This window comes from Canis lupus, chromosome 25 (assembly GCF_011100685.1).
Source record: "Canis lupus familiaris isolate Mischka breed German Shepherd chromosome 25, alternate assembly UU_Cfam_GSD_1.0, whole genome shotgun sequence".
In the NCBI taxonomy this organism is placed as follows: domain Eukaryota; kingdom Metazoa; phylum Chordata; class Mammalia; order Carnivora; family Canidae; genus Canis; species Canis lupus.
The window spans coordinates 18,851,583-18,873,134 of NC_049246.1; the positions used below are offsets into that span (position 1 = coordinate 18,851,583).

General features: G+C 40.7%; 1 long non-coding RNA gene across 3 annotated transcripts; it reads left to right on the plus strand.

Moving 5' to 3' along the window:
• The first annotated feature begins 6,932 nt into the window (after nucleotides 1–6,932).
• Nucleotides 6,933–15,163, plus strand: LOC102152828. 3 transcript variants are annotated; one of them, XR_005378522.1, is made up of 4 exons: nucleotides 6,933–7,122; nucleotides 11,027–11,114; nucleotides 11,331–11,441; nucleotides 12,670–15,163. It is a non-coding gene; the product is annotated as an uncharacterized LOC102152828 (long non-coding RNA). The 3 variants fall into 3 exon arrangements; XR_005378524.1 differs by lacking the exon at nucleotides 6,933–7,122 and adding an exon at nucleotides 9,774–10,111; XR_005378525.1 differs by lacking the exon at nucleotides 11,027–11,114.
• Nucleotides 15,164–21,552: the final 6,389 nt, after the last annotated feature.

Below are 21,552 nucleotides of genomic sequence, written 5' to 3' on the forward strand. Positions count from 1 at the left end.
TCTTCTTCCTCTCCCTGGATTCTTACCCTACGCACACGGGCAGTCCCCACACACCTGTATCCACTCATCATGCCAGGCTATGACGAGGCTGCATTTCTCCACCGACAAGGGCACCTGGATCAGAGTCAAAATGAAAAAAACAAAAACAAAACAAGACTTCAGCCAAGCACACCGCTACAGTTTCCTCATTTCTTCATATATAAGAAACCCTGAGGTTGGCATATGAACAACCTGCAAAAAGGAAATCTGCTTTCAGAAATAAGCCCCAATACCACAATATTGGCCCTGCCTGAGGCTGTTAGAGGCCATGACCAGAGTGAATCAGGGTGATTCCAGAAGTAGATAAAAGGCCTGCATGAGCCTTAGATCAGGCCATGGGGATATGCCACAGGGCATGTTTTCTCCCCTTGTGGATATAGCTCCCCAAAATATTAGGTTACTACAGCGTTTATTCTCTGTGGCTTATCTTGGGTAATAGATCCTTTAAAAAAAAAAACAAAACAAAACAACGGGCAGCCCTGGTGGCGCAGCGGTTTAGCGCCGCCTGCGGCCTGGGGTGTGATCCTGGCGACCCGGGATTGAGTCCCACGTTGGGCTTCCCGCGTGGAGCCTGCTTCTCCCTCTGCCTGTGTCTCTGCCTCTCTCTTCGCTCTCTCTGAATGAATGAATAAATAAATCTTTTTTAAAAAATACCATTTTCCTTTTAATAGGTGATTAAAAAAAATTATTGCGTTCTGAAGTTCTTACATTTGTTTTTGAATCTTAGGGTGAGACAGATTTTTCCATTTGAGTCATCTTCACCTTTATCATGAAAGTTATACCACATATAGTATAACATATATGACATATAACATGTATGCCATGAAGGATATTATTCATACAAATATGCTTAGTTAACTTTGTGGGACTTTACCTCTTCTCAAGAGTGAAGTACTACTCTCTTGGTCACCAGCTTCCTCAGTCTTCAGTTAGGGAGCCAAAAGCAGATATTCCAATATTTTATTTACTCTGAAATATTTACTGGAGGCCTGTGATAAATGTGTAGGGCCATACCAGGTCCTTCCTCTGAAAGGGCTTTCGACCTGGTTGAGGAGGTGAAATACATCACCCCAGGTTAGAATATTAATGTAAAGCCATGTCAAAGGCTATATCTGGTCCACCACTGAGTCAGTGGGCAGACACCAGAACTCCAGAGGAACCAAGGAAGAAGTGAGCTCTAGGCAGTGGAATGATGGGTGCCTCTTGAGGGGAGCAAGTACAAACAGATTTTGAAGGCTGTGTAACCTGGGACAACTATGGAGGAGTAGGGCGATGTGTGCAATGTGAGAGGAGGAAAAAGGAAGGCAAGAGCTCCTGCAATGACCAAAGGAGTTCCTTTGGGAGTGTTCCAGGGAGAGAAAGAAGCCTGGTAGCCAAAGCAGACAGGTTCTCTCAGGGAGTAGCCAGCACTCCAGTTGTCAAGGTGGGACTGTACAGGGGCTGGACTTTATCAATATGCCTTAGGGAGCCCTTGATGATGAGGGTAGTCTAATGGAAACGTTTTGGGAAAGATGAGCAGTTCTAGAGCAAAAACTGAAAGCCCTCCTGACTCTGAAGTTACTGGGTTTGCAACTATCCCAACATGAGTCTCGAACCCAGTTCTCTTTATCCTAGATCCTGTCAGTGAGCAGGTTCTAAACAAGGTGTCTTGCTGCTTTTGTCAAATCTACTTTCGCATCCCAATGCCCTAAGCATGTCTAGTCTCTAAGCAACTGTCATTTTAGACAGAATTTATTTGTTCTATCAAGAGCCTTTGGAATGAAACCAGAGAGAGAGCAAATGGTAGTCACACAATCTATGTTAGGGAAGCTTATAGGACTCTGCCCTCTCCATGCCCCAATACATTTATATTTATCCTGTGTTTCCAGGGTGAATTGAGCTGTTTTCTAGGAAGGGGAGCTATGGATTTAAAAGACATTACAGGTGACACAGTCTATCTCATCCACAAAGAACGGCTTCAAGTTAGTAGTAATGATGATCTGAGTTTGTGAAAAAATGTAGAGTTTGATCTTTTTTCAGTGAAATTAATACAACTGTGTTCATCTCCCCCAATTTTCAGGTCTTGTGAGATGCCAGGTTTGGTGTTTGGGTACATGAGAATGATCTTGTCCTTACGGTGTAAGTGTTCTATCTATATGCTTGGTCATGTGTCTCTTTCTATCTGATGTACTTTAATAATTATGAAAACCTAACATCTTAAGTCAGCATGACTATGAACATATCTGTCTGGGATCAGCACTTCAAAATAACAAAAATTCACTGAAGAAACAAATAGGAAAGAAAGAAAAGGAACAGCCTGAATTCCTGGTCCCATTTACAGCAGGGCCGACTTAGTTCTTGCTGATCCAGAAAGGTGTACAAGAGTGGACCATGCCACAACCCAGTGAGGAGCTCAAAGCATGGCTTGAGACTTTCAGCATTTTGTATATAAATAAGGGGATGTAAACAATGAGTAAAGGAATGAAAAACTGCTTTCAAGGGACATTTAGGAGAAAACTGGCAAATGCTTGCCTGCAAATTCTCCTGGGAAGCTCCCCTAAGAGGTGAGTCGGTAGTGGAGATTCTGGAGTTTTGTCTGCCCTCACTCCGGGGAGACAGCAAAGGGTCAGATCTGCTCTGTAAAGGGCAGCTGGGTGCTTGGGGAGGCCAGAAATGAGAATAGCAAGAGAAAACACGAAGTATATTTATAGGCCGTCTTACTGTGGCTGCTGAAGTGTCCCCTTAGGAAATAAAGCCACTGGCCGCTGAAGTGAAATGTGTTAATTAACATGAGACCCGCTTGATTACAGCTTGGGAAACAGGCAGAGTCAGAAAAACAGGACAAGCTGCATTTAGTTAATTGACAGATACGATAGTGTGGGGCCTGTCTCCAGCTCTAAGGAAAGAAAATTAAATTAAAAGGGTCTTGATAGGCCTGGTTATCATCTCTGGTCTAATGGTTCAACAGTCTCCAGCTTCCAGCCACTACTACATTTGGGCAGTATTCATCTAAGAGACTTCTTTGCCTCTGGACGGACGTTTCTCCTCATCTTACTTTTTCCTCCTGCTTAGGGTTGCCAGATAAAACACAGGGCTCCCACTAGTGTTGTATTTCAGATAAAAAAATGAATCATTTTTTTGTATGTCTTAAATATTGCATAGGACATACTCACTTAAAAAATGATTCATTTTTTAGTTGAAATGCGAATTTAATTGGATATTTGCTAACTCTGGCAATACTATTCCCTGTAGATGCCTTGGGGGTCAATCCTTTATTGCTCATAAGCAGGCACATTTTGGGAAATTGACTTAAACTCTACTGACCTTCTTTTTTTTCCTAAATTTTTATTTATTTATGATAGTCACACACAGAGAGAGAAACAGGCTCCATGCACTGGGAGCCCAACGTGGGACTCGATCCCGGGTCTCCAGGACCACACCCTGGGCCAAAGGCAGGCGCTAAACTGCTGCGCCACCCAGGGATCCCTCTACTGGTCTTCTTATTGTGAGGGCAAACATGAAAATAAAAAGACTCAGATTTTTCTCTTTTTGCCCGTTCCTTCCAAGAGCCCACGTGAACTAGATTTGCTTTAAGGCAGTCAACTTGAATGAGTGTGTGAATAAGTTTTATTTTTTTAAGCCAGATAGCTCTTCAGCCCCCAGATTCTTACTACTCTGCCAAGCTCACATTCTTGGGTCTGAGAAGTGCACTCAACTGTAGGAATGCAGTGCTGTGGCAAAACCAATTTTCAACTTTTAGAGTTGACCAGCAGGGGGAGCACATTCCAAAAGGACACACTGGGCTCAGGCTACCTAGATGAGATCATCACTGTCAAGGCCACCTGGCATCACTCAGGCACCAAGAATTTATGGAACCCCCGCAGGCTTTGCAACTGTGTGCCAAATATTTCACTTCTGACTGAGCAAAGGACAACTTGGGTAAAAGACAAACCCCAAACAAACAAATCAGGGAAAAAAAAACACCAAGGAAAAGAAGCAACAAAAACCCCAATTAGTGTAAAGAAACAGCAAACTACAAGATTTTTTTTAAAAAAGATTTTATTTATTCATGATAGACAACAGAGATAGAGAGAGAGAGAGAGATCGAGAGAGAGAGAGAGAGAGAGAGAGAGATGCAGAGACACAGGCAGGCTCCATGCAGGGAGCCTGATGTGGGACTCGTTCCCAGGACTCCAGGATCAGGATCTGTGCCTAAAACCACTAAGCCACCCAGAGATCCCCAAACTACAGGATTATAAGAAAAAAAAAACAAAACAAACAAACAAACAACAAAAAAAAAACAGGTGTTTTTTTCCCTACTCCAAGGACTGGATGGGATTTGGAAACATCATGTTCACCTCTCAAGACTTGCTTCTTCTGCGAGGCATTCTCTGAGTAACAGTCCACTTCACACTCTACCTACTCCAAAGGACTATCATAGTCCTGGCCCCATAGCCCCTGATTGCTTCCTTTCATTTGCTTGTTTCCCCATGAAATAAATATGCCCTTTGTTGCCATGTTTTATACTTTAAGTCTCTCAAAAATATGACCATGGTGATTGGCATGTAGTAGGTGCCTCCATACCTTAATTCTCTTGAAAAATGAAAGAATATTTTTAAAAAAATTTTTTTTTAAGTAAACTCCATGCCCAGTATGGAGTCCAATGTGGGGCTTGACTTTGTGACCCTGAGATCAAGACCTGAGCTGAGAGCAAGAGCTGGCACTTAACTGACTGAGTCACCCAGGTGCCCCAGAAGAATATTTTAAAAATATCATTTTAAAAGGAGAGTCCACAATCCTCCTTCACTGCCCTTGATTTTAGTGATTGACTCTTGCAATTAGGAAAGCACTTTCCTTATGAACTACTGAAAAAAACTCATTTTGAAGCATTTTCTAGGTGTAAGGAGGTTTTGATGAAATAGAAAAAAAATGAAACAAAACATAGTTCAACATTTTTGTGAAACCTAAAATATAAAAGTAGATATTTCTTTCCAGGTTGAAAGAAAGAAAGGCTTAATAGTTTCTTCATAAATAATGCCAAACTGAGAACTGTAAAACTGAATTCTAGTCCTGGCTTTCTTATCTGTTAACTGTATTTGCTGGGGCAAAGACATTTAACATATCTGTGGCCTCAGGACAGTGTTAGAGCTGAGTAGAGCAATGGTTTCCAAACCTGACTGATTGCCAAATATCCTGGAAGCTTTAAAAACCTCACACCCAAATAAGTCTGGGATAAGTCCTAGAAGTTAATTTTTTTTTAAGCTCCTCAGGTGATTCTTAAGAACAAGTGGGCTTATTAGAAATGACAAATACCCACCATTTGCTTCAACGTGGATGGAACTGGAGGGTATTATGCTGAGTGAAGTAAGTCAATCGGAGGACAAACATTATATGTTCTCATTCATTTGGGGAATATAAATAATAGTGAAAGGGAATAGAAGGGAAGGGAGAAGAAATGTGTGGGAAATATCAGAAAGGGAGACAAAACATAAAGACTCCTAACTCTGGGAAACGAACTAGGGGTGGTGGAAGGGGAGGAGGGTGGGGGGGTGGGGGTGAATGGGTGACGGGCACTGGGGGGGGCACTTGACAGGATGAGCACTGGGTGTTATTCTGTATGTTGGTAAATTGAACACCAATAAAAAATAAATTTATTAAAAAAAAAAAAAAAGAACAAGTGGGCTTGAGAACCATTTGACCAGATCACTAGCCCTCCTGTGCATACCCATTTCCAGGCCTCCAGAGAGTGACTTCAGTGGTCTACTGTGATCTGGGTTCCCAGGTGGGTCTAACGTGCAATGAAGGTCAAGGCCCTGGACAAGGTGCTCATTAAGATCCCTCTGACTCTAACACTTTATGGTCCAAGAACTTTTACCTTGTCTTTATAAGTACTTATGTGGTAGTTTTATTGCATTTATTAAAATGGGTGCCTTGCTCTTGTGGCTCAGATCTGTAGATTAAAGGGCAAATGTCTCATAGCTACCCCTTGACAAAGGATCACTCTTGTTCCTGGGAAGAAGGGGATGTGGGAGTGTGGATGGGTCAGCACAGGCCAGCTATGCTCTCAGGCAGACCACTTGAAGTGCACGTTTACTGACAGCAAGTTGAATGTCCCAGCCAACTGCTGGCTTCTAGTAATATAGAAGTATTGACATCTGAATAGAGCTTTTTATGAACAGGGATGTAAATTCATTCTACAAACAACGTATTGAATTGTGATCCCCTCAAGGTAACCACATTCCTAATTATTTCTATATTTTAAAATGTAACTGCTGTGTGTGTTGTGTTTACACAAGGAGAGAGGGACACATTGGGAGCATGACAGGGCTTCCAGCTTGAACCTAAATTGTGTTCAGCAGTAGGACCTGCCTGGGCATGTCTGGTTAACCGGTGGGGCAGGCCAAAAGGAAGGTTGGGTGGAGGCATCTCCTTTCAGGCAAAAAAGAGTGAAGTGTGCAAAGGTTGGTCCAGTACAAAAATCTTAGTCATTGGAAGGACAGTACAATGTGTCGTCATTCTCATCTGTCTCTTGACCCAGCTCATCGATACACCTCCGGCCCAAGGAAGAGAAAGGACTGAGAGTAAAAGCTCAAAAGGCTATCCCCCCACGCCTCTCTGAAACTCTGGGGTTTGGCACCTCTAGGTTCTGTATATTCACAGTGGCCATGCTTCATAAAAACTGAGGCTCAGCAGGAACTTGCAGGAAGTGGTGATGACCCTTGGTGCCTGATAGATGGGGAGTTAGCAGCAGAGTGTGACAGGGCTAGAGCAGAGAAAGGGAAGGAGGGAGACTTGATCTCTCCCAGCACCCCAGGCCTGCAGGAGGACCCCTGTAGATGCCAGGATTCTGAATTAGCTAAGTGGAATGAGAGACTGTTCAACAGAACAGAGTTGACATCATAATGCCAGTTTCTAACTCCCAGAAACCCATTCTAGGACCCAAACACCTGTGATCTCTTTGGGAAATTTTCTAGTTCAGTTCAACAAATGGTAGGCTTTATCGATGGTCTCCAGTCCTCTGTGATGAGTTACTTGGTCTTGTTGCTATCATCAAGAGTACGTAAGAGGTGGTTCATTTGAAAGAAGAATAGCATTGCTTCTATGGTGAGCAAGTGACTGGAAATCCTACTAGTCTAGATGATTATAGGTGGTTTGAATCTCTAATACCAACCGCCTCTTCTCAGAATGTCTGTGGGAGCTTATCAGCACCTATGTGGCAACTTAGAAGCACCTTTCTTCTACTTCTCTCCCTCCCTATGTGGGCAGGAAAGATGAACTGGGGTTGAGTTTAGAATAGAGTAGACAGACCCTGGGCTGTGGCCTGGAGCCTCTGCTTTCACGAGGGGCTGGGTCTGACACGGGTTGTGAACCAGATCTTCTGCCAGGGGCATCCTTCAGCTCCACTTCAGCAAGCAATGAAAGACATGCCACATAGAAGAAAAAAAAAAAAAGCTGGTCTCATTTCAATCACTCCATCTTATTTCTGATGCAAGCTTTTAGCTCTTAGAAAATTATGAAAGGTCTGTGATGGTTGACTTTATGTGTCAACTTGGCTAGGTCATGCTACCCAGTTTTTGATCAAACACCAGTCTAGATGTTGCTGTGAAAGCATTTTTTTTTTTTTCCATCGTGATTAACAGTTAAATCAATAGACTTTAAGTAGATTGCCTTCCATAATGCGGGTGAGCCTTATTCAATTGGTTGAAGAGAAAACAGACTGAGGTCCCCCAGGGAAGAGGGAATTCTGTCTCCAGACCTCTTTGGACTCAAGCTGTAATATCAAGTCTTCCCTGGGTCTCCAGCCTGTTGGTCTGCTTTGTATGTAGATTTTGGACTTGCTGGTCCTGACAACTCTGTAAGCTAATTCTTTAAAATAAATCTCTCTATGTTTAAACATCCTATAGGTTCTGTGTCTCTGGAGAATCCTGAGCTAATATGAGCTAATGCAAGCTCTTTAAGCTCATCAGTCCAGTAAACCAAACAGATAACTTTTAGCATATGGAAAAGAAATCAGTTGCCAAAGGCAGTTTTCTATCATTTGTCTACAACCTAAAGGAGACCTGCATGATTGACCATCTTTTGGGATGGAGTTTATATAAAAAAATTTATTGATGTTCTCTTAATTGAATATTACCATCAACTGCTCCATTTTCATAAGCACTATTTAGAACCAGATTTCCTTGTGATTTGTTCTAAAGCCATTTTATTAATGTTGGGGTATCTGGGTAGCAGTGGGGAGGCAGACAATGAGTAGTCACCTTCACGTAAGAGAAGCATGAAGCAGAGGCTCTAGTTGTAAAAAATTTGAAAGGCTGCAGGAACTGATTTGAATTCTTAATTTTCTTAGGAACTCAGAGAAGTCAAGCTATTTCTACTAAATCTCATGTTGGTTATAAGCTCTGTTTTAAATGCAACATGTAAACTATTTCTACAGAATACTAGGAAATAAGGCACACAGTAACTTTCTGGTGAATTTGAAAAGCAATAGACATCAAGTCTGCAGCTCAGAGGATCACTTAGGTTTGGAGGTTTGGGAACTGGAAAGATCCAAATAGCTGCCTAAATATCCTTATTTTCTTGGCTTCTTTGGACTTAGCCACATAGAATCAGATTATTCAACTATGATTATTAATGTATGAGAAGAGGAAACACAGAAAGGTGATTTTTTGACAATTCTACTTATTTGTAGTTCCCCAAATGTGTGCCATGGAGTCTTAGTTCTGCAACATGGTTATAAGGACAAATACTCTAAAAAATGTTTTATTGTAAGATCTTCTCATCCTTGGAGAATTGCCATGCTATTAGCATTCAGGAGGTACTAGGATCCCTACCTCAGAGGGTGATAGGGAAAGTCATCCAAAAGAAGTGGCTGCCGGTTCACCTGTGAGCTGGACTTCACTCACAGCACTCAGAGACTCCTCATCCCCTCCCCTGTCCTTGGAATGTGGGTTCTGCTTGCCTTTCCTGATCCCAGACGCTGCTCCAAGGACATAACATTGAGATATGATGTGGTACTGAGCTTACCTGCACTGTACACATGACTAAACCCAGTTAGGGCATCTTTTAAAACAATTATTTAAATTTTATTTAGTTAAAATATACTGTACTATTAGTTTCAGGGGTAGAATTTCATGACTCATCATTTGCATATAACATCCAGTGCTCATTACATCAAGTACTCTCCTTAATGCCATCACCCAGTGATTACATTCCGCCCCCCACCCCCAACCTTCCATCCAGCAACCCTCAGTTTGTTTCCTGGAGTTAAGAATCTCTTTTGGTTTGCCTCCCTCTCTGTTTTTATCTTATTTTATCTTTCCTTCCCTCCCCCCATGTTCATGTTTTTTTTTTAATATTTTATTTATTTATTCATGAGAGACACAGAGAGAGAGACAGAGAGAGAGGCAGAGACACAGGCGGAGGGAGGAGCAGGCTCCATGCAGGGAGCCTGATGTGGGACTTGATCCCAGGACTCCAGGATCACGCCCTGGGCTGAAGGCAGTGCTAAACTGCTGAGCCACCCGGGCTGCCCTGTTCATCTGTTTGATTTCTTAAATTCCACATATAAATGAAATCATATGGTACTTGTCTTTCTGACTTAATTTGCTTAGCATAATACCCTTTAGTTCTATACACATTGTTGCAAATGGTAAGATTTCATTCTTTTTGATGGCTGAGTAATATTCCATTCTATATATAGACCACATCTTCTTTATCCATTCATCTATTGATGGACATCTGGGTTCTTTCTTTAGTTAGGGCTTCTTAATAAACTTTAAAAATTTGACAGGCATTGGGGATCCACTTATCTTAATGCTACCCAAGACAAGCCTAACTTCCTTTGCTTATCAACCTACTAACCTGGAGTGGCCTCCTCTTTCTTTGGTCTCTCTCTGCCTCCTATATATGGGGACAATTTCATATTACATGCAGAAAGCTCTGAGCTGATTGTGACCACAATAATTGGTTAGCCAGTCAGAAGACGGAAGAAATGAGCCTTGAGAGTGAGGCATCTGTGAGGAAGTCCCAACTTGGGCATGGGTCTTTATGGGAGGAAGGGTAGTGTATATGTCAGATGCTTGTGGACCACCATGTAAGTATGGGGATACCTGAAAAATGCAGAAGAGAAAGGAAGTTCAAAGTTGCTACAGTGGGTTGGTTTCTACTGTGGGGAGTTTGGTGGCTACCAATGCCCAACTAGAGGCTAGAGCTTGAAGTAGAAAATTAGAACAGCTGAGGGGTGGCTCAGTCAGTTAAGCGTCTGACTCTTGATTTCAGCTCAGGTCATGATCTCAGGGTTGTGAGATCAAGCTTGGGGTCATGCTCCATGGTGAGAGTGGAGTCTGCTTAAGATTCTCTTTCCCTCTGCCCCTCCCTCTCTCCCTCCCCCTCCCCCGGTAGCATGCGTGCTCTCTCTCTAAAGATAAAAATAAACAAAAGAAAATTAGAATAGCCAAGATTAGAGAAGGATGTGTGAATGTCTAATACTCTGCTAGCTTCACAGCTAGCAGACAGGTGGGAGAGCAGGATAAGAAGTTGGAGGCCTTGGTATGTGTTCTACAAAGCTAGGAGGGCCTAAGATTGATTCTTCAGATGAAGATCTGGATACTGTGACAAAGTTAGGATGCTAAGAGGTAGAATCTCTGACAAAGTGATGAAAATGAAGAGGAGGAAGTTATGGTAATTGATGAGAAAACAGATAAAATGTCTAATGTCTTCTGGCCCCTATTATGAAGAAAAATTTACCTGGCAAGTACCCCAAAACTCCTAGGAGAAAACTTGAATTCTTTCTCTATCTCTTGAAAATTGGAAATCTTATCATGTTTTTGAAATGTAAACATTCTAGAGGATAACCAAAACATTGCCCTGGGACACTGAAAAAAAAAGGAGAGAAGGAAGGCTTTTTAAAATATAGACTGCTGTAGGAGTTCCCTTGTCAACTGTCATAAATAATAAGTCTTCATCAGATCTTTAACCATGGCCATTTAAAGGCTTTTGTCATTCACAGACAGTTATTTTGCTCTGAGGCTTTGGCAAAAATTGTTCCTACAAAAGTGCTTCACTTCAAGGAAATTCATGAAAAATATTTCTGACAGGTACAGGTTTCTGATAACTAACATTGATTTACCTTCTTGTGGGAGAGATAATAATGAACCTTTTAAGTACTTTCCCAAGTCTACCTTCATAGTCCCACAGTATGTCATTGGATGGTAGTCTGAGACCTGTCCCTGTTCTCCTTCCCCACATCAGTACAATGGGCCCATTGCATTGATGGTATCATGTTAACCTGTAAAGATTTGCCTTTGCTGCAGGACACCCTACAGGCTTTGCTGGAACACTTATGAGGGAGAAGATGGGCAATGACCCTACAGAAAGCTCAAGGCCCAGACACTGCTGTAAGGTTTTGGGAGTTGTTTGGGATGGTAAGCTGTGATTAATAAGGTATAAAACCTTGTAGGGATTTTGGGGGTTTGGAGAACTTCAATTGCATACCTGGCACAGTATGCCACCTGGTAAAGAAAGGGCATGTGTAGGACTGGGGATCAAAGTAGCAATTGCCTTTGAGAAAGCAAAAATACTACTCTGGAAGGTATTTGTCAAACACTGTGGCAGAGACCACAGAACAGGAGAATGCCCCTAGGGGGCAGAGGCCCAATATATCCTCACAGAATATCAGCTCCTAGCAGTGTACATGTGGTAAACCTCCCACATAGCAGCCAGTGCATCAGCCAGTGGGGTTGATGCAGAATGATCTGGCTGGTGATCACACATGACCTCTGGCCATTAACCCTTTGCACTGACGATTAGTTTGTTCTGTAGGGATTAACCCCTGTGGCTTGGACAATGGAAAGCTAAGGGGTAGATGATCATACATAAACCCTTCTGGAAGCAAAATATGTGGAAAGACATTTGGGTCCACCTGCAACAGCCTAAGATAGCTCTCACTGTTTTTCATGCTCTAGCTCATAGGTCACTTACACCTCTTGGTAATCAAGACGCTCAAGTACAAGCCCTATTACCAGCTCATCAGTAGATACAGCAGGTTGGGTGCATTAGAAAGAGCAGCCATCACAATGTCTGAGTAGGATGGCATATTGCCAAAGATGCTGGATTGCCTTTGAAGTACAGTTACTTGGTTAATCCAATAACAGCATGTCCTATGTTTTTTAAACAGTGTCCAAAGAAAATGTCAAAAGAATCTGGGGCCATTCACTGAAGTTCCCAGCCAATGAGAAATTGGCAAATTGATTAGGTTGGTTCCCTTCCTCTGGGTGAGGGTTCTAAATATGCCTTGCTTTGTGTGGACCCTACATCTAGCCTAACCCAAAGCTTTCCACTGCTGCTATGCAAATCAAGTTGCCTCCATTAGGGATTAGAGAAGCTAAGTACCACATATGGGTACCCTCCTTGACAAGATGGTCATTGGGGTTCACATTTCAAAAGTCCTGACATGCAAGAGTGGGCAAAGGAGGTTCCATCTTCCCTATTACTCATAAGCAGCGGGGTTGGTAGAAAGAAAAAATAGAATATCAAAGCAGCAAATCAAATTGTTAGCAAGTAAAACCACCTTGGCTGATGGACTAAAGTATTGTCCCAGGCTTTAATACATTTGAATGATCATCCAGTATGGCCTGTTGCCCCATGTGGTAGATTGGAACCCCTGCTGAAGCACCCAATACCATGAAGAAGTTGTGGGAAGCAGCCATTGCTCTGACTCTCACTGTGATCAACAAGCTATCCTGTTGAGAACACCAACCCACCACACCTGAGAAAGGAATTATCTACAAGAATTTGCAGTGGGACCTCCTGCTGGGATAGTTACTTTGTATCCCTCTGTGAGGGAGAGCTATTCCATTTCCACCAGGATCCTATTGTCCTGCTCCAACCTGGACATGATAAAAGTCACTATACCAGGAATGGAACGTGCACCACCAAAGGGGAGAAGATGAAGGTCCTGGTCTGTCATAGCCTGCCCTTAGTGCTCATGCCTGAAAATGCTGCTTCCTCCCACCAACAAGCATGGTATATACAACCAGGTCAACTTTCTAAACCTCCCGACCTCTCTCTCCTCAAGGCCAGGTGGGTGCATTTTCTCACTGGTTTGATCATTTGGCTGCCATCTTTGTTCCCTCCTTTGGTATGGAGGATGTTATAGCACACATAGAAATCCTTACTAAATTCACCCAGCAAGACTTACGTGATAGTTAACAAAGACTGTCTTTACTGAACACTGAAATGTCTCTGATGAGAAAAGCTATCCTCCAAAATAGAATGGCTATTGACATTATTATTGCCTTACAAGGAAGCACCTGTGTCATTATCCAAACAGAATGTTGTGTGTTCATATTTGATGAATATATTAATGTATCATGTTTATTAAGTCACATAAGGAGGGACACCTGGGTGGCTCAGCGGTTGAGCATCTGCTTTTGGCTCAGGGTGTGATCCCGGGATTCGGGATTGAGTCCCACATCGGGCTCCTTGCAGGGAGCCTGCTTCTCTCACTGCCTGCATCTCTGCCTCTCTCATGAATAAATAAATAAAATCTTAAAAAAAAAAAAAAGTCACATAAGGACACAGTGAGCTCCCCGAGTGATCTGACTCCCAGCTTAGGGGAGTTGATGAATCAGTGGTTTGGATCACAGGCTCTTATGGAAAGTTATCAGTGATTTTGGAATTATTATCTTAACCTGTGTTTTCTCTTACATGTGCCTGTGTTGGTGTGGTATCTGCTCCACTGCAGCCAGAGAGCCACCAGCTGAGCCACCTCATGCTAGTGAAACTCCTTGCCAACTGCTCAGGACCCATTGTGAAAGAAGGGTGTGTGAGACTGTAAAGGGCCAGTCATGAGGAGTGGAATGTTGGGGAAGGTCATTGAAAAGACATAACTGCCAGTTCACCTGTGAGCTCAACCTAAACGCTCAGAGGCTCCTCACCAACCCCTTCCTTGGAATGTGGGTTTCACTTTCCTTTCCTACTCCCAGAGGCCATTCCAAGGACCTAGTCTTGATAGTGTGATGTGATATTGAGAATACTTAAATGATATACATGACTAAACCTAATTAAGCCCTCTTTATAAACTTTGTAAGATTTGGCAGGCAGAGGCAGGGATCCACTCATCTTGCTGCCACCCAAGATAAGCTTCATTTGTAAGTTCCCTCTCCTTGTTAAAACTATTACCTACCAACCTGGAATGGTCTCCTTTTTCTTTGGTCTTTCCCTGTTCTCCATAACAATTAGTCACTTTCAGATTACACCAGGGAAACTCCAGAGAGGGTGGTAAACCAAGACAGGGACATTTGCTGGAACAGGAAACTTGCTCTAAAAGATCACTGATTTTATAAATCTATATTAAATCAGAAGGAAAGGTTAATTAGTCCAAGTACAATAAGAGTAGTAAGTATACCATTACCATATGCAGAATCTAAACTTGAATAATGAAAATGCTTCGTTTCTTCTAAGCCTGCAAACTTCTTTTTAGATCGAGCCTGCCAGAGGAGCTCTTTGGGAGACCTGGTACCTCATACATGGAAGTAGAGGTGAGATTCTTCCTTTCACCTTTGCTAGGTGGTGAGCAGGAAGTGCATAATTACAGCATCTACAAAAGAAGGAAGAATTTTTTTTATTCAAAAGTTTAAAAAATTACTTGTATAAATGTGTTCTAGTAGTGCTTTTTAAATCACAAATACTTGGAACTACGCAAATGGCTAAAAGAGGGCTATGACTTAAAACTATAGCATATTAACATGAATAAATGCTATAGATTAATTGGAAAAAATGATAAATATATAGAAAATGTCAATACTAGTTATGCCTAAATGAAATAAAGTTAGGTGAAAATACCAGAAAATAAGTTACACGTACACTGGTTGCAGCTGAGTGGAATTATATGTACATACATGAACAAATATGGGAGAATTTGAGGTTAGTAGTTTAGAATTTAATATTCTTTTTTTTTTTTATACAATTGCTCATGTTTCTAAAAGAGCAAGTTTACTTAAAAGATGGGCAGGGGACCTGGGTAGACATTTTTCTAAAGAAGACATACAGATGGCCAAGAGACACATGAAAAGATGCTCAACATTACTCATCATGAGGGAAAAATGCAAATCAAAACCACAATAAGATATCATCTCGCGGGGAACCCCAGGTGGCTCAGCGGTTTAGTACCTGCCTTTGGCCCAGGGCGTGATCTTGGAGTCCTGGGATCTAGTCCCACATCAGGCTCCCTGCATGGAGCCTGCTTCTCCCTCTGCCTGTGTCTTTGCCTGTGTCTCTGCCTCTCTGCCTCTCTCTGTGTGTCTCTCATGGATAAATAAATAAAATCTTTAAAAAAAAAAAAGATAATACCTCGCATCTGTCAGAATGGCTAAAATTAGAAAGATAAGAAATAACAAGTGCTGGCTAAGTTGTGGAGAAAGAGGAATCCTTGTGCACTGTTGGGAGTGCAAACTCAGGCAGCCATTGTAGAAATAGTATGGAGGTTACCCAAAAATTAAAAATAGAACTACCCTATGATCCAATAATTCCACTGCTGGGTATTTGCCAAAGAAAAGGATGACACTGGGAAGCCTGGGTGGCTCAGTGGTTGAGTGTCTGCCTTTGGCTCAGGGTGTGATTTTGGGGGTCTTGGGACTAAGTCCCACATTGAGTTCCTGCAGAGAGCCTACTTCTCCCTCTGCCTATGTCTCTGCCTCTCTCTCTGTGTCCTTCATAAATAAATAAATAAAATCTTTTTTAAAAAGAAGACACTAATTTAAAAATATATATGCACTCCTATGTTTATTGTAGCATTTTTTTTTTTTTTTACAAGAGCCAAGATGGAAGCAACCCAAGTGTCCATTGACTGGTGAATGGATAAGAAAGATGTAATATATAGACACAATGGGATGTTATGTGGCACAAAAAAGGGATGAGATCTTGCTATTTGGGACAACATGGATGGAACTAGATGGTATTATGCTAAATGAAATAAGACCATTTGACTTCACTTACATGTGGAATCTAAACAAAACAAATGAATAAATGAACAAAAAGCAAAATCAGGCTCATAAATACAGAAAATAAACTGAGAGGTAGGGGAATGGGCAAAATCAGTGGATGGGGAGTAGAAGATACAGGCTTCCAGTTATGGAATGAATAAGTAATGGAGATGAATAAGTAATGGGAATATAGTTAGTGGTATCAATAGCATTGTATGGTGACAGATGGCAGTTACACAGGTGTTGAACTTAGCATAGCTTTTTAGAGATGTTAAATTACTGTGTGTTACACCTGAAACTAATGTAACATTGTGTGTCAATTATACTAAAAAAACACTGAGAAAATAACTAACTATATAATAACTAAAAGAGCAAGTTTAGGGAGAAGTAAGATGGCAGAGGAGTATGGGATGCTAATTTTGTCTGGTCCCTGGAATTTAACTAGATAATCAAATCATTCTGAACACCTACCAACTCAACAAGAGATCTGAGAAAAGAATTGCTGCAATTCTACAAATGGAAAAGTGACCTCTTTTTGTAAGGTAGAAGACATGGAGAAGTGAATCCAAGGCGGTATATTGGAGGATAAGCCATGGGGGGAGAGATCCTCTGTAAGCAGGATACTGGAGAGTGATATAGGCAGCGAAGCATAAAATCAGAACTTTTGGAGGTCTACTCCTGTGGGGGACGTCCCTGCCTGAAAGGTGCTTAGGTGGGACAAAAAGAATGGGTGTGCCTGAGTGCAGCAGAGTTCCCAAGCATCAGAGCAGGGAAGTTAGAGTGGGCTTTCTGCTTGATGTTGCCATAAACCACGAAGTGCTGTACTGTCAGATGACTACTATCCATTGATCAGGGGTCCAGCAAGAGGCAGAACCACAGTGAGACCTCCTGGGAGGAATGGTGCAGGTGCACACTGCAGGAATCTGTAAAGTTTGGAGACTTGAAATGTGGTCATGTGCCCGAGATAAAAATGCTCAGTCACAGGCTGAGGTTCTGAGTGAACACAGAATATGGATGGAAACCAGGGAGACAGGAGTGATTGTTTTTCTCTGGGGGCTCACTGAAGAGTAGGGGGGAATGAAATTTCAGTGCTGGGGCTAGAGATCAGGTGCTGCCATTTTCATCTCTCAGATTGGTGCTGAAAACCTTCACAGAACAAAAGCCACCTAGAGAACCCAGCACCCTGGCAAGGGGGGTGCAGTTCCCCCTAGGCAAAGACACCTGAGAATCCGAGCAACAGGCCCCTCCTCCAGAAGGCCAGCAGGAACATCCAGCTAATACCAAGTTTACCCATCATACAGAACTGCAAATCTCCAGCACTAAGGGAAAATAGTATATAGAATTTGTGTTTTTTTCTCATGAATCCTTAGTCTTTCGGTTTAAAATTTTTTTCCTTCTCAGCTAATTTATTTTATCAACTCTTTTTTAAATCTTTTAAAATTTTCACTTTTACATTTACATTTTTTATATATATATATATATTTTCATATTTGGCTTCCTTTCATTGTATTCAATTTTATTTTCATGTATATATATGTTTTTCTTTCTGACTTTGGGATCTAGTTTCTTCTAGCAGACTGAAATACATCCAGGATCTAGTTTATCGCTCTGTTCACCTTCTGTTTGATTTATTTCTACATTTTTTTTCTTTTTTGGTTTCTGATCTCCTCTGATTTGTTTAGTGTATATTTTTCTCAGTGTTGCTGTTTCTATTTTTATATTTTTGTTCTCTCATTTATTTTTCTCTGGACATAATGACAAGATGGAAGAATTCACCCCTAAAAGAGAACAAGACACAGGGATCACTGTCAGGGATTTAATTAATGCAGATACAAGTAAGATGTCAGAAACAGAATTCAAAACAATGATTATAAACATACTAGCTGGGCTTCAAAAAAGGATAGAAGATATTAGAGAATCCCTTACTGGAGAAATAAAAGAACTAAAATCTAATCAGGTCGAAATAAAAAGGCTACTATTGAGATGCAATAAAAAAAATGGAGGTTCTACTGCTAGGATAAATGATGCAGAAGAGAGAGTAAGTGAGATAGAGAACAAATGATGGAAAATAAAGGAACGAGGACAAGAGAGATAATTACTGGATCACAAGGATTGTGAAATCCTTAAAAAGAGGATTCAAGAGATCTGTGATACCATAAAGCCCAACAATGTTAGAATTATTGGGGTCCCAGAGGAAGAGGAGAGAGAGAGAAAGAGGGGGCAGGAGGTTTATTTGAACAAATAATAGCTGAGAACTTCCCTAGTCTGGGGAAGGAAACAGGTATTCAAGTCCAGGATGCACAGAGAAGCCTCCTCAAAATCAATAAAAATAGGTGAACATCTCAACATATGATAGTGAATCTTGCAAATTTCAGAGACAAAGAGAAAAATCCTAAAAGCAACTCAGGAAAGGTGATTCTTAACTTACAAGGATAGAAATGTAAGGCTGGCAACAGACTTGTCCACAGAGACCTGGCAGGTCAGAAAGGGTCTATCCAACTAGAAGATCTAACAATTATAAATATTTATGCTCCTGACTTGGGAGCAGCCAATTACATAAACCAATTAATATATTCAGGGAGATAAATGAGTAAAAATATGCAGCCAAGAATACTTTAACCAGCAAGGCTGTCATTCAGATTAGGAGAAATAAAGAGCTTCCAGGACAAACAGAAACAAAGAATTTGTGATCACTAAATCAGCCCTGCAAGAAATATTAAAGGGGATCCTGTACATGAAGAGAGAGCCTAAAAATTACAAAGAGCAGAAAGGAACAGAGACAATATACAGAAACAGTGACTTTATAGGTAATATAATGGTACCAAATTCATATCTTTCAATAAATGTTCCTATCAAAAAAACCAGGGTATCAGATTGAATAAAAAACAAAGTCTATAGATATGCTATCTATAAGAGACTCATTTTAGACCCAAAGGCACCTCCAGATTGAAAGTGAGGGAGTAGAGAACCATTTATCATGCTAATGTACATCAAAAGAAAACTGGGGTAACAATCCTTATATCAGACAAATTTGATTTTAAACCCTAGAGTGTAATAAGAGATGAAGAAGGACACTATCTCATACTTAAAGGGTCTATCCAACTAGAAGATCTAACAATTATAAATATTTATGCTCCTGACTTGGGAGGAGCCAATTACATAAACCAATTAATAAAAAAATTTAAGAAACACATTGATAATAATACACTAATAGTAGGGGATTTTAACACCCCACTCACAGGAATGGACAGATCATCTAAGCAGAAGATTCACAAGACACAAGGCCTCTGAATGACACACTGAACCAGATGGACTTCACAGGTATATTCCAAGCATTTCATCCTAAAACATCACAATATACATTCTTCTCAAGTGCACAGAGAACATTCTCCAGAACCATGTACTGGGTCACAAATCCAGTCTTAACCAGTACAAAAGACTTGGATTATTCTCCGCATATTCTCAGACTACAGTGCTTTAAAACTTGAACTCAATCAAAAGGGAAAATTTGGAAGGGAAATACATGGAAGTTAAAGAGCATCCTACTAAAAAATGAATGGGTTAACCATAAAATTAAGGAAGAATTTTAAAAATTCATGGAAACAAATGAAAATGAAAACACAACTGTTCAAAACCTTTGGGAAACAGCAGAGGCAGTCCTAAGAGGGAAGTATATAGCAATACAGGCCTTTCTTCAGAAATGAGAAAAGTCTCAAATACACAAGCTAATCTTACATCTAAAGGAACTGGAGAATAGCAAATAAAGCCTAAACCAAGCAGTAGAAGAGAATTAATAAAAATTAGAGTAAAAATCAATGAAATAGAAACCAAAAGAACAGTAGAACAGATCAACAAAACTAGAAGCTAGTTCTTTGGAAGAATAAATAAGATCAATAAACCCCTAGCCATACTTATCAAAAGAAAAGAGAAAGGACCCAAACACATAGAATCATGAATGAAAGAGGAGAGATCACAACTAAGACTGAAGAAATACAGACAATTATAAGAGAATATTATGAGCAATTGTATGCCAACAAATTAGGCAATCTGGAAGAAATGGATGCATTCCTAGAAACATTTAAACTACTAGAACTAAAACAGGAAGAAATAGAAAACCTGAACAGACCCATAACCAGCAAAGAAATTGAAGCAGTCATCAAAAATCTCCCAAAAAACAAAAGCCCAGGGCCAGATGGCTTCCCAGGGGCATTCTACCAAACACTTAAAGAAGAATTAGTACCTATTTTTCTAAAGCTGTTTAAAAAAATGGAAATGGAAGGAAAACTTCCAAACTGATTCTATGAGGCCAGCATTACCTTTGTCCCAAAACTAGATGAAGACCCTACCAGAAAGGAGAATTACAGACCAATATCTCTGATGAACATGAATGTAATAATTCTCACCAAGATTAATCCCAAATGGGATTTATTCCTGGGCTGCAATGTGGTTCAACATTTGCAAATCTATCAATGTGATATACTACATTAATAAAAGAAAGGATAAGTACCATTTGATCCTGTCAATAAATGCAGAAAGAACATTTGACAAAATACAGCATCCATTCTTGTTTAAAACTCTCCACAGTGTAGGGATAGAAGGAACATACTTCAAAATCATAAAAGCCATATATTATTTTTTTTAATATATTTTTTTTAATTTTTATTTATTTATGATAGTTACAGAGAGAGAGAGAGGCAGAGACACAGGCAGAGGGAGAAGCAGGCTCCATGCACCGGGAGCCCGATGTGGGATTCGATCCCGGGTCTCCAGGATCGCGCCCTGGGCCAAAGGCAGGCGCTAAACCGCTGCGCCACCCAGGGATCCCAAAAGCCATATATTAAAAGCCCACAGCAAATATCATTCTCAATGGGGGAAAACTCTCAGTTTTTCCTCTAAAGTCAGGAACACTCTTGCCACTGTTCTTCAACATAGTACTAAAAGTCCTAGCCTCAGCAGACAACAAAAAGAAATAAAAGGCTTCCAAATTGGCAAAGAAGAAATCAAACTCTCCCTCTTCACAGATGACGTGATACTGCATGTGGAAAACCCCAAAATCGATATTTTTGATATAGCAATTCAGCAACATGGCAGGATGTAAAATCTATGCACAGAAATCAGTTGCATTTCTATACAGTAACTATGATACAGAGGAAAGAGAAATTAAGGAATTTATCCCATTTACAATTGTACCAAAAACCAAAAGATACCTAGGAATAAACCTAACCAAAGTAGTAAAGGATCTGTACTCTGAAAACTATAGAACATTTATGAAAGAAATTGAGGAAGACACAAAGAAATGGAAAATTTTTCTATGTTCATGGATTAGAAGAACAAACATTGTTAAAATGTATATGTTACCTAGAACAATCTCCACATTCAGTGCAATCCCTATCAAAATACCATAAACGTTTTTCAAAGAGCTGGAACAAATAATCCTAAAATTTGTATGGAACCATAAAAGACCCTGAAGAGCCAAAGGATTGTTGAAAAAGAAAACCAAAGCTGGGGACATCAATGCCTGACTTCAAATCTGCAATCATCAAGACAGTAT